Source organism: Balearica regulorum, chromosome 2, assembly GCF_011004875.1.
Source record: "Balearica regulorum gibbericeps isolate bBalReg1 chromosome 2, bBalReg1.pri, whole genome shotgun sequence".
Lineage (NCBI taxonomy): Eukaryota > Metazoa > Chordata > Aves > Gruiformes > Gruidae > Balearica > Balearica regulorum.
The window spans coordinates 50,235,033-50,241,032 of record NC_046185.1 but is presented as its reverse complement, the minus strand read 5'-3'; positions in this window follow the sequence as shown (position 1 = coordinate 50,241,032).

Genomic DNA, 6,000 nt, shown 5'->3' with positions numbered 1-6,000 from the left:
CATCTTTGCCTTAAACACATCAACAGAATGTGCACAGTATGCTGCAATAACCCAGAGGAGCGGGGTGGGTGGTTGAGAAATTAAAGTCCTTTAAGATAGGTTTGGAAGCAAGGGGGGAAATATTCTTATGGAATAGTCAGGTCTCATAACATTTCACATAAGCTCAAAGCTGAGGGAACTAGAGGCACAGAAGTTATCTCAATGCTTTTACTTTTCTGTACCTATTGCTACGACAGAAGTTCTTTCCTTTAAAACTGCTAATTAATCTGCATGATGCCATTGTTTTTGCTAGAAGTGGAGATGGCAAAAAATGGTTGAAAAATAGAACAGGAGAGACGCAGTCCAAAATTTATCATCAAAGAGTGCATAACTGTGCGTTGTTGCTGACACTGCAAACTCACTCAGCTGATATGATATTTTAGAGAAGAAATAGATGGAAAATATATGTACTCTCTGCATTTTGAACTACACGTATTGAAAGCATAGCAGTTAGGAAGAGGCTAAATCAACATGGCAGCATGCTGGCTGTTCCCTGGAATAAGGTGTTCCTGTCCCCTGCAGCTATAATGCATCAATATAATACTATGCAATCAATAGCACAGGCCTGCAACTGTAGATCTAGTGAAGGCGGTATTTGTATTAAACACTTTACTATTATTAAAGTTTACCACTGTTGCTCTAAACTCTGAGGCAAACTTCTGCTACTCCGCTATTTTTGTCAGCTGAACTCTCCCTGACCTGTAGCCTAGTTAACTCCTTTTCATATTTCCCGTGTCACTGACAAAAAGCTTTCTTGTTCTACGGTATGAATAACTGTTCTTGGTACATATTTTCCCAGTTTATATGTTAATTTGTTACTTTAAGAAAAATCAGAGAAGATTCCTCTTCTATTTGTTGTCACGGGTGCTATTGTATTTTTCTTCCCCTTCTGCTTATAAAATAAGGAGATGGAAATCAGGAAGCAGCTTAGGATTTTTGTAGTCAATAAATGGGGTATAAAATTTAGTAGAAAATCCTTCTGTCAAATAAATTTGTCCCTTTCTCAGCTGGTGTTGCACATGTATTGAAACTAAGACATGAGAATATGGTAACTTTGTTTTGCTAATTAGTAGTGATCTTTTGTGTTTAATAAACTGAGTGAGCTGAGTCTGATTGCCCCCTCTTCCTTCTATTTATGATTGATTTTTAATAGACGACAAAATATATAACAGGACATAGTCCCCTGTAAAGCTTGGATTTTTTTGGGATTCATGTAATGCCTCTGGCTGTGACTTCAGGTGTTCATGGGGAATTTCTGGGCTCCTGTTGTCCATTAAGTTAACCAGCTCAACAAAATCCTGTTTGATTACTGTTTTCAAGAACTGGCTACACAAAGGCTTTAGCAACTGGGTAACATTTCATGACGGTGTCCCTGGCACAGCAGAGGATGTGCTGACAGTCTGTTAGGGTGCCATAAGTACTTAATAAAGCATTGCAGGACAGTGGTGGGAAGCTAGAGTTGACCATGGAAAGGAATGCCTTCATACCTGTTTTGTGGAGGGCAGGTCATATCCCAAAGCAACCACCACCAGCACCATCCACTTCAGAAGTCCAGGACTCTGGCAAAAAACATTTCCTGATGCTCAGCTGCCTCGACAGAGCAACTGTAATGCTCAGTCTTTCAGCCGGGGGACAAGACCTATTATTCTATTGCATCTCTTCAGAAGACACGGTATATCAGAAAGAGCTGCAACTGTAAATTCTGCTCATGTGTTCAGCCTCACTAGAATCAGGTGTTTCTATGGGACCCACTTGTTTGGATGGGTAAAGATCACAGTTTCACTTTTGAGAGGAAATATACTCCTTTCAGAGTATGAAATTGCTGACACTTTTTTGATGATGCCCTAGTCATTTCCTTTACAAGGAAAAATGACAGTTCCCTTTCTTTGAACCAAGAGAAGAGAAAAGCTTTACTTGTATGGAGAAGTGAGTAAAACGTGCTCACTGAGATTTTAGACCCCTTTTAGATTTGTATGGATCTGCATAACAATGTGTAAATAGCTGGGCAAGCATCATCCTTCCAAGGCAAAGCTGTAGTCTATGACACAGTTCTTCACTTGCTTTCCTCTTGTCCACTTGCGTGGAGGGTTTATTTTGGCCAACAGTGGGTGGTATAGACCATCATGAAATCCTTAGCCTTTCCATCACTGTCGCCTTGTCAGAGGTTGTAAGAGAGAAGTGGAACCAGCCACAAGTTTGATCTATGCATTTGCCTCTGAACTCTGGGGGATACAGTACAGCAATAAATACCTCACACAGCCAGCGATAACTGTCATACCATAGCAACACACATCAGGAAGACTACTTGTTCTAGCAGGAATTTTCCAATGAAACTGAGAAATACAGTCAGTGGAATCGGCTTGTAGTATTGCTTCTCTCTAACTAGAGCAGCAAACCCTGCCCGAGGGGACCTGGACATCAGAGCAACTGTGGGGTGGGTTGGTTTTGAGGGGAAGATTCTTCATTTGGTCTTCCTTCCCCAAAAGCATTTTAGTAAACAGATAGTTAGAAATTGATAGACATTGTTTTGCGTATTTTGTCACAGTTCAGCCAAGAAAGAGAAAATATGAATCTGATTGATTGATTCTTTGATTGAGAAAGTGCTTTAGAAAGACATATATGTTTATGAATAAGCCTAGTTCCTGCTTTAAACAGCAAAAGTTGCTGTAATCAGTTTAGTAAACCAAATCATATAATTGTTCTTTCTCTGTTTTTCCATCTTTCTTTCTTTTAATATTCTGGCTAAAGTATGTTAAAGTTAATTATCTTAACTTACCTGTACCCGAACTAGGGAAATATGTGTTATTTCAAAGATTTAAAACCATCCAGAGTTTATTCTTGGATTCTGCTTGGGGAGAAATATTTCACTTTCCTATAAGTTTATACAGCCAGAGACAGTACCTTTCTCTTTACTGTTTAGACATGAAGTATACATTCAGACAATTAAACTTTAGACCAGATCTTTTCAGTGTTATAATTCAGTATACTTTCACTAAGGCTATAATGGTTTATTCCAGTGCAGTATCTAATGTGTTGCACAGTCATCTTTGAGATAAATCCATTGGCATTATGCTTTTGTTAAAATCACACGTGGAGTCTAAGGTGGGCAGAAGAACATTCCATTGATTAATACTTTGTAACGTATTATAGAATTTGTTCCAGAGGCTGTTTGGCCTGATCACTCTGCTCCCGTCTGCCAAATATGAATCAATGCTCCTCGGCAGAAGTGCTTCTGGGAGCCAAGAGTTGTATATGTTGCAGTGAAGACTAGACTATCCATCTTAGACACTTTTATAAATTTCTTTTCTGTGCCATAGCACCTAAACATGTTTAATATATTTATCCTTGCCAACATCCTGGAAGGTAGGAGAGTGTTATCTTTACTTTATAGGAGAAGAACTGAAAAGTAGTGATAGGGAGGAAACATTCAGGAAATCTAGGATGGAGAGCAATTAAATCCCTGTCTCCTGGGCATGTTCCAGAGCCAGGTACTCTCTCCTACCTATCCTAACAACCTTAACGGGTCACATTGCTTTTAGGAGCAAAACTGCAATAACTTTATATGATCCATCTGCTTTTTATGGGAAGAAAGAGCTTCATAAATAGCATGTATTCACTAGATTTATCTGTGGCTTTTTTGCAGATGGGAGAAACATTTGTTGAAATGAGATTCAGAGCATTGGTGGAGCTGATGAATACGTACTTTTCCACCAGTTCAGGACAAGGTATTGCAGTTGAAAAATGTGGCTTTTTCTCCATGGTCTCTGAATTATCTAACACAAGAGAATTCATTCGAATCATTCACGTTTCTAAGAACCTATTTTAAAGCAGGTGCAAACCTTACCCTTTTGTGGAAAATCTTTGTGTTAGGAAAAAACCAAAACAGTGTTAGCATTTCCAGCAGCTTTCCTACTGCTGCCTGGCAGAGGGCAAGCAGAGCAGTTTTCCATTCACTGGTTGTTTGCTGAGCTGCACCCTCCAACAGTAGAGGATCTATGCTTTGGCTCTTCCTCTCCCATGTCACATTTTGAGTAATACGGTCTATCACCAAGTCCTTGCTTGCTCTCCTGGACTAATGCTGTAATCGATCTTTGGAATAGAACCTCAGTCTGAAGTTCTTTTATTGTAATACACTTCCTACTTTATAACCACACTGTTATGAGAAAAGGGAGGGAGAGAGAGAGAGAGAAAAGGAAAGGCTTTGTGCAACTCAAGCAAATTCCGTCCAAGAAGTAGTGAATACATGGGTAGATTAACTGTGGATTAACATGAAAGTTATGTTGATACAGCAAGAATATGTCTTGACATTAACTATATATTCTATTTCTCTTTTACATGGTAATAGCTTACCAATCTATTTTTAAGAATTTCAAGGGGAAACAAGTTGCAGCTACATTGAGGAAATAAATCAAGCTTGTCTCCCCTGGAAACTGCAGTGGCAATGCAATGCTCTTCAAGAAGACTTCCCTCATAAATACATGAGTTCTGCACCACCAAGGAAGAAGAAGATTCTCTCCCTCTCCTTATCTGAATGGGCTAATTGAGTCACAATAGTGATTTCAGCTCCTGGAAAAGAAGTACAGTCATGTCATTATTCTCTAAGCAACGGCATTTTTTTTCCAGAATTTGGGATATATTTCCAAGGAGGCGATGCTGACTGCTGCTGTCACTCAGATAAATATGTATAGGCATATATTTAAAAGACCTTTTGCCTAACATATTTTCTTAGCCTGAGCTTGCTGGTTGTTTGCTAGATCAAAAACCAAGAGAAAAAGAGTCTCCATGAACCCAAGTATGCAACACACATGACCAAGCCTGGGTTTGTCCAGATAGAAAGGTGAACTAGCTTTATGTTGGTTAGTTTAGCATCACCTTTTTCATTAAATTGAGACAGTTGACAGGCTCCTGGCAGAATAGGTGCCCTGAATTAATTTACAAGGCGATGCCCAGGTAGACATTATAGCATTTGGCTTACTTGTGAAGTTCCTTGCAAGACAGTGGAACTGATACATATCTAATTGTGCATGCATCTATTAGTATACTCTTTACTGTAAGAAATCCAGTTCAAAGGTCGAAATGGAGAGGTTCCATGTAAAGCAGTACTTTTTGCATTAACATACTTTAAGAGCTACTTTACGTGTTCCTACAGCTTTGTGTAGAAGAAACCAGAAAGAGCTAATTTATAGTGCAGGGACATTGCTTTTTTTTCTGCTTTGTGATGTACGAATTATATCCACTTACACTCAGTCCTTTTCCACATGGGAAAGTTAATGCTCAGTGGTGGACATTCTAGGCTCCAAGACGGTCCTTAGTGACTTCTGCTTTGACAGCAGAGGAAGGTACAGGTGGTACTACTTGAAATGAAGAATTGACAACACAATCTTTTCCAGGTCAGTAATTGCCTGTTTATTTGCTCCTTTTTGAACCCCACTGGCCTCCACAACATCTAATCGTGATTTCCACAGTATCATTATGTCTTGTGGGGTAAAAAAGTATTTCAGTAAGTTTGCCTTAAATCCACCATCTGATCATTACTCAGGCTGTTTTACAGAAAATATTGAATAATCATTCCCTGTTTGCCTTCTCTGTACCATCCATGATTTTCTACATCATAATTAAACTGATTGTCTGAGTATTCAGATTTGACCATTTATTCCCTCTTTCTTCTTTGCCCTTATCTTTTCCCACCATATAAACCTATTTTCCCAAATAAAGCCCGTCTATCAGCTCCCCTCATCCTTGTTTGAAGTGTAACTTTCTGTCCCCTCACAAAGTCCTTGCAGGCCAGTGCCCAACAAAACCAGTCTTGGGCTTGTACCAGCTTCCAGAAATAACCAGCTTCCTCATTGCCCAGCTTGCCCCCAGAACTTCAAAGGAACTTCTTCCAAAAATCTGAACTCCTCTCGAGACCAGGATCTCCCCTTCCTACTTGGTCTTTGCACTGCAGGGAGAAGGATAACA